The sequence below is a fragment of the Phymastichus coffea genome, unplaced genomic scaffold (assembly GCF_024137745.1).
Source record: "Phymastichus coffea isolate CEN01 unplaced genomic scaffold, Cenicafe_Pcof_1.1 PCOF00009, whole genome shotgun sequence".
Classification (NCBI taxonomy): Eukaryota; Metazoa; Arthropoda; class Insecta; order Hymenoptera; family Eulophidae; genus Phymastichus; species Phymastichus coffea.
The window spans coordinates 2,767,132-2,775,565 of record NW_026706820.1 but is presented as its reverse complement, the minus strand read 5'-3'; positions in this window follow the sequence as shown (position 1 = coordinate 2,775,565).

Sequence of the window (8,434 nt, the reverse complement as noted above, 5' to 3'; positions counted from 1 at the left end):
CAAAAAAGTAAATGTTGTAGTCTTCATTTATTAAACAAAAGATTTTATGATGACGAGGTCGAAAAGATACTGATCTACTCCAAAGATTGTCAAGTTGCAGAGACAGAGCTCTCTAACTTTATGAATAAATTATCAGACAAAGTAGACTCAAGGCTTTACGAACAAATTAGTACGTATGTAATCACAGAAGAGCATATAAAAGCTCTAACAGGCTATACGTTGCACAATATTAAGGAAAGTATGATGAAGTCAATGAGAACATCCCATAATCGAAACATATTGCAAGCCTTAGTTATATTCTTATTCAAGAGTAGGACTGGTACTCAAACAGATCTCTGCAATTTTTGGTCTACAGGAACAACAAGTTAAAAATATCATAGATAGTGTATTGCAATGTTTTGAAGAAGATATATTGCCTGGTAATTTCGGATTTGGCTCTCACAATAGAGATTTTTTTCTTGCCCAAACAGCTAAAGCGGTCAAAAGGCTCCATGATTCTGAAATCAATCGATGAAAGGCAACGTTTCGCCGGACACAGGAAGGAACAGGCAGGAATGGTCAACACAATCATTACTCACAAATTTCATTCAATACATATATTTTGTCTTTACAATTTCACAACTCTCATCATTGCTTATTTCGGCGTGACAACAATCGCGAACTCGCACCACCGCAGCCGCGAGTTTCTACGGAAGATTGCATGGAACCCGGCTAACGCGACGGTTATGAGTTATCTTACTCTATTTTCTCCATAGGCTCTCGAGTGAAGTAACCGTTGAGCCCCCCTATCCTTCGCGGGTTGCCGGTGACGCGACTTTGCGAGAGAGAGAAAACTCGACCGACCTGGAGGAAAACTGTTCTCGATGTCCCCGTGTCGTGCAGATGCTGATAGCTCGTCCCGGGATCTTCCCAAATCCTCTCTCGAGATTACAGGCCTCGTGGCAGACACCCACACTCCGCTGCACACGCGATGTAGTAAATAGGCTCGCTCACGCGCTTCACAAACGCCACGGAAGACACCAAGCAATTAGACGACGCAAACAAAAAAACGTGTCACACCGCCTCGTTGTCGCGATCTACTGCCGGGTGCCGCGCTCCTCCCACCGAAAACCCTTAAGTAGTAGCGGGCAATCGACGGCGCACAGAGCGGTATTGCCGAGCGCTGTGTTCGTTTTCAATAGTCTCTTGGTAGGATAAAGATAACGAAACGCTGGATATCTCAAATTAAAGATAAAAGGGCCTAGAATAACGGGGACGAAGTCCCATGTGATTATTTTTTACTGAAGAATGCAAAAAGACCAATAAAAAATTTTTGAAAAAAAAAAAATTTTTTTTATATTATACATCACAAACAAAGAATGAAAATTTTTTATTTTATTAATTATACTAATTTTTTTCATTTTTATGAAATTTAAAGATAAATTTATTTATAAATCAAAGCTTAATTTATTATAATTGGCCAAAAATACTATTAAAATCAGATTTTGTTAAACTGATTTGTCACAAAATATTTAATTAATAGTAATGCAAACAACAAGTATAAAGATTATGTTTCTTCATCCATACCAATTTCAGTAACGTTATGTTACTATCTTATACACTGGTTATTTACAAAAATAAATGCATTTAAATTAATGTTTATTATATTTAGTACAGTAAACGATCTCAAAAACTCTCTTATTTTTTAAAAAACGCGTATACTCTCCTTGAAACTTTTTTATTAAATTCAAAGACAGATCCAGTTATAAAAGCAGCTCCTATTTTCATTTACTTTACATTTACTAATATGTCATTTAATTAATATATATTGGCAATGTGTTTTCCAATCTTATGCATAATATATCATCTTTTAGTTTAGTTTAATTCACTATAAATCAATTTTTAAAACTATACATATAAAATATGTTAATTCTATTTATAGTTACACTTTTTTCTGTATATTAAAACATGTAACAATTATTCTTATACTTCGCAAATTTAAAAAAAAAATTTAGTGTACTTTAATTGTTATGGTTTACTTACATATTATTATTTAAAGAAAAAATTTCAAAATAGCTGTGGTTTACTTACATATTGTTATTTTAAAAAAATATATAGTATCTGCCACTGTAAACATTGATCTTTACATTTATATTTTTGAATTACTTTTAACTAAATATTTTGTGACAAATCAGTTTAACAAAATCTGATTTTAATAGTATTTTTGGCCAATTATAATAAATTAAGCTTTGATTTATAAATAAATTTATCTTTAAATTTCATAAAAATGAAAAAAATTAGTATAATTAATAAAATAAAAAATTTTCATTCTTTGTTTGTGATGTATAATATAAAAAAAATTTTTTTTTTTTCAAAAATTTTTTATTGGTCTTTTTGCATTCTTCAGTAAAAAATAATCACATGGGACTTCGTCCCCGTTATTCTAGGCCCTTTTATCTTTAATTTGAGATATCCAGCGTTTCGTTATCTTTATCCTACTAAGAGACTATTGAAAACGAACACAGCGCTCGGCAATACCGCTCTGTGCGGCGCGCCAACCTCGTCGGCGCCCAAATCATATTCTTTTTACTCTCTCTCTCCCTCACTGTCGCTGACGGAGCCAACGGCGCGAACCGTGGCTTTCATCGCATCCCCCTTCCAAGGCTAACGATCGCAGTCAATCGAAGCCTGACCCACGTCTCGACCGACTTCACCGTGCCGAGCCCATGACGACCAATGAACACCAAAAAAACTAATGAATAATTAACACTCACTTTATCACCGCCGATCCCTACAGTCTCCTTTCCGCATGCTCCTTTAGGGCGTATCCGCCTGTCGCTCAAAAAACCGAAGCCGGAGTCTTCGAAGCTTGGCCTCAGTCGGCATACCGGTGCGTCCCTCCGGTAGCGCCGCCTGCGGGTCTTGTCGCATAATGGGCATCACCGCATCGTCCTTTTGAGGGGGCGTGCGACGACGGTCGTGCTCCTCGTAGTGCTCCATTTGACTGGATAAACGACTCTGCTCGCGGTTCTCCTCCCGGATTCGCATGGCGGAGTCGTCGGTATTAGTAATTCCTTGTTGTTGTTTCTCCAAGTACTGCTGGTTTCGGGCACGCTTCTTCTTGCCGGCCCGGCAACGCTTCCGTCGAGGTAATACAGCATCCTCTGCCTCCCCTAGCGAGTTTACAACGCTGGTGACTGGCGCGTTCTCAACGGGCGCGTCCTGGCCGGAACCGGCCCCAGCGGCCCGAAGCACTCCCTCTTCAAACCTCCTCGCCTTCTCGACGATGTGCGCCTCCCGGCAACGCGGGCAACTCCAAACACTCACGCCCAGGCGGCCACAGTTGCGGCACAGCGTTTTGCCGCTAGGCGGGCGCGGGCAGAGAAAGCGAGGGTGCACGCCCTTTCGGTAGTTGAAACACCGATAGGGCAGCATGTCCAGCTCCGAATCAAACACGACGACAGTCCCCGAAGGTACGTGCCGATCGTGCGATTGCTCGCGCTGTCGAGCCACTCCACGCGCGGCGGTGCCGTCGCAACCGGCGCCGGCGTCTATACGACGGGAACAGGTGGTGGCGGCAGCGGCCCCAATGATCGCGGAAACAATCGCGGTGGTGGCACTAACGATCGCGGAGGCGAACATGGCGGCGACACCGATAACCGCCGACACCCCCGAGGAGACGGCATCAATGGTTCCCGGGCCTGCCGGGTCATCCGCAACGGCATCGGCTCTGTCGTCTCCGAAGGCCTGCTTCTCCGACGAGCAGGACCTTCATCTCTACGATCATCTCCAAAAACTCCGGCGGGACCCACGGCAGAAGAAACGCGGGTGAGACTCACTGGCCTCCTCGAGTGCAGCGGCGACTCGATATTATACGAGGACAGGTTTATCCCACGTCCCCGCTTCCTCCGATGCCGGTCCATGCCGTCACGCTCCTCCTGCTTCAGACGACGTCTCTCCAAGACGTAATCCGCCGGGGGAATACCAGTACCTGGCTCTAATCGGCGGCACTGGTACAGCGGGTCGATCAATTGGAGGGCCAACGGTTTCCACGGTAGCCTCGCATGGACATGTTTTTGCGGTGCTACCCGGGGTGGCTCCTGTCGAGTAGAACCACTTGCCGTCGTGTCCTTCTCTATCACCTCGAGAAGACCGTTGGTAAAACCATGGCCTCCCCGAGGCAACGGTTTGTCCGTTACCCCTGTCGCGGATTTACTCGCTGCTGATAGTGTTGCAGCGGATGTCTTGCGATTCAGCGGCTGAATGCTCGGACCAGCAGAGCTCATCGTCGAAAGCTCCTCTTCTTTTCTCTTTTACTTCGTCAACGAGCGGATGTGGAGAGTGGCGAGCCTGAACGAGGCATACTTCTGAATGGTCTGCGTCTAGGTCACCGTCGGCGCCCTCAATCTCAACAAGGTGGGACGAGGCGCTTCGCGTAGAAGCACTCTAACGCCTCGGTCGCCATCGTCGCATACCTTGGGGCCCTCGGGCAGGGATGGAAGTGTTGGTATCTCCGGCTTCCCGGCTTGGAGCTCACACGAGGCTGAACCGCCTCCGCGCTTTCTCCGATAGCTCTCTCGAGAGACCTCGAGCTTTTCAAGAAGGGCCGGTGGAGTAACCCCACGGGCCTCTACCTTGAGCTCGAGAATCTCCGCAGTCTCCGACTTCGTTAGTTCCTTGGCAACGGCCGATGGTGTTGTCGATGCGGACGGGATCGAAGTGGATGAGTCGCTGTCACTCACGCCGCCACCGACCAGCTCCCGAAGCGGACCCGACGACTCCTCGTCAGTCACGTCCGGCAACTCATCGTCATTCACGACGACGCCCGCCGTGAGGACGATGAGTTGAGCAACCTCGTCCTCCATTTCCGACCTGTAACAAACACATATAATTGACTCTCCGCCACACACCATCATGCATGATCAAATATTTACAAATACACATCCATACTATATTTACCCACTAACGATCACATCTACTTATTTACTCTAACAGTGCAACGCCGCGGGGTGTATTTCTTCAACTCAGACACATGCACCATCGCAGTCTGGCACTTATTATCGGTTTCCAACTCATAAACCTCAGGGGAGATGACTTTCAGCACACGGTATGGGCTAACAAATTTGGGTTCGAGCTTCGCATTACTTCCCGCGGCCGCGTCCGAAAACGAATGCAACTTCCGCAGCACCCAGTCGCCAAATTGGAACGTCACGCTCCTTCGATTTTTATCCTAGTGACGCTTCTGCTTTTCTTGCGCCGCTTCGATATATTTTGGGACCAAATCGCGCAGTGCGTTCAATCGCAGCAGACGGTCCTTTCAAACTTCTGGATCCATTTTCAGGATCGGTGCACGCTTTCTACCTCTCGGCGCAAGCTTTTCTCGGGCCTTGAATGGCGACCGAAATTTAAAAACGCAGGCGAAACCTTCCTCGTTGATTGTATCGCGGTATTGATCGCATGCCTAAACTCGTAGAGGTGTTGATCCCACGTACAATGATCATTCTCGACAAAAATTGTGATCATAGTCTTCAACGTTCGATTTACGCGTTCCACCGAGTCGCTTCGCTGGTGATAGGTGGGACAGAGCACATACTCCACACTATACGCCTGCAATGTTTCCTGAAAATTTTGCTCTTATAAGCTTGCACATTATCGTTAATGAGGTAGTCCGGCGTTTCTCACTTAAAAAGAATAAGCTCCTCAAAAGCGCAAGCCAAGGCTTTCCCGTCTGCCGACTGCAAGAGTTTCAACTCAACCCATTTCGTGAACAAATCATAAAAAACCACCATATACCGAAAGCGATTCTTGCTACGAGGCAACTCCACAACGTCGGTTGCAACTACAGTTCACGGATTCTCGATCGCGCGCTTTCCCATTAACTTTCGGTGTTTGTTGCTCAACTTTATACATCCGGCATTCGATATATTCTGCAACAAAGATTTTACATCATACCACACTCCGGGCCAATAGTATTCGCGCGCGACTCGATCATACGTTTTCTTCTGTCCGAAGTGTCCTGAGGACGGCTCGCAATGGGCGTCTCCCACGACACGCTCCCTGTACTCCAAGGGACGACTAAGCGCCAGCACTCCACGCGGTTTGTAATTGGATCAAGCAAATGATTGCGCATGTACCTGTACAGCATGCCATTCTCAACTTTTCAATTAGCGAATTTCTTTGGTCTATTAACCACGTCGCGCATTCGCTCCAAATACCATGCGTTCTCAATCGCTTCAAAAGCACAAACCTCAATTTGATCTTCATACTCACGCGAGAGCGCATCCGGCACGTGATGCAACGCTCCTTTTCTATGCACGATATCGTAGTCTAGCTGTTGAAATTCAAAGACCCATCGCTCTAATCTACCCCTTCATTCGCGTTTGCTTAAAATTCGCATAAGTGCACTATGGTCCGCCACAATTACGAATTGTGCACCCTCTATATACGGCCGGAACTTCTTCACAGCGAATAAAACCGCTAAAACTTCAATCTCGCTCACCGTATAGTTCCGCTCGTGCGGGTTTAGCATAAGACTTGCGTAGCAAATCGAATGCTCGCCATCGTCGAAATTCTGCACGAGGCAAGCTCCTACAGCGAAGGACGAACCATCACAATGCAAGTAGAAAACGCGCTCAAAATTCGGCCGCGCAAGCACCGGCGCCTCCGTTAGCGCTCTCTTTAGTCGCTCAAAAACCTCCTGTTGCTCCGGGCCCCAGCTCTACGGTTGGTCTTTATGAGAAAGCCCCGTAGGCGGAACCTTAATCTCGCTTTCGTGCTTTATAAATCGTGCATACCAACCCACCATGCCCAAAAATCTACGCAGCTGTTACAGGTTTTTCGGAGCCGGATAATCGACTATCGGGAGTATTCGGTCGAGATCGGGGCGAAGGCCCTCGCAATCCAAACGATAGCCCAGATACATAAACTCGGTGCAGAAGAAATCCGATTTTTCTAGATTAACTTCGAAACCTACCCCGACTAAACGACTCAGCAGGCGCTTCAGCCATTTTATGTGGCTCTCAAAGTCCACGCTCACGACCAACAAATCATCGAGATACCAAAATACATTTTTGATAAAAAAAATACAAATGACCGAACAACGCGTCCATCAGCCTTATAAACGTCGCTGGTGCATTAACCAACTCGAACGCCATTCTTTCAAATTCCCTTAACCCGAGATCCGGCACTGCAAAAGCAGTATACTGCTTACTCTCTTCTGAAAGTGGTATCTGCCAAAATGCCGCCCGCAGATCGATCTTCGACAAATAAACTGAGCCACGTAATTTATCCAAAATCGAGTCAATGCTGGCATCCGATATGCATCTACCTTGGTTACTTTGTTCACGGGCCTGAAATCTAAACAAAAGCCATAACTACCGTCCGATTTCCTAACAACGACTGAAGCGTTGCACCATTGACTATCCGACGGCCGAATGATCCCGGTTCTCCACATTCGCATCCTCTCTTCTTGCGCGAACATTAAAATCGGGGGAGACATTCGTCTCATCGGCGTTTTTATTGATCCCGCGCCTCTTACATCGATTATATCCTCGATTACGCCCGTTAGAGCTCGAGATTCTCCTTGCTCAAGGACGATCCGGCAGATTAACGCTAGGATTCGCTCTCGCTGAGACTGCTCATAGGTTGTTAAACCAGCGCACTCCGCGAATACGTCGACCATGTACTCCTTGGAAGCCGCGAGAGCAGCCCATTCACCACGATCACCCGCCCGCTACTGACGATTCTCATAATCAATATTAAGGCGCCACTTCTTCCAACAATCTACTCCGAGAATGATATCGTGATCCAGCCGTGAACTATCCCTCCTATTAATTCCTCGCATCTACCACCCACATCAAAAACCAATTTCAGATCACCGCACATGCTAGATCTCTCTCCAGAGATTCCTTTATCTGAGATTCGCGATGGTCTCAATCGAACATTAAACATATCTCATATCGCAGGGCCTACTACTGAGACTTATGCTCCAGAGTCAAGCAACGCCTTGTACGTGACACCTGCGATGTCGACGTTGATGAAAAATCTATTTTTCACCATCGCGATATGCGCCACGTCCGGGTCGCTTGGCCGTTTATACGGCGACTATGCCGAGCTCTACTCGGCCTCTCCCTTCCCCGAAACAAACGGTGCATCCTCGACCACGTTCGTCGCTTCCAACGAAATGTCGGCACCATCGACGAGTCCCTCATCTGTTCCCGAGGCAACAGCCACCGCCAAAGCCTGCCCACCCTAGGGCGGAACGCACGAGCTCGCTTCACATTCCACGACACGCGCCACGATCTCGCGTGATGGTACTCCTTCCATGCTTTCATCTCGTGCCTCGCTCGCATCCATCGTTGGTTCATCGCATCGCGCTGCAGGCTTGGCGATTACACCAATCGTAACGCTGCCTTTCTGCGCGAATTTTACAAAATCGCTCAGCCTCACACCCGCG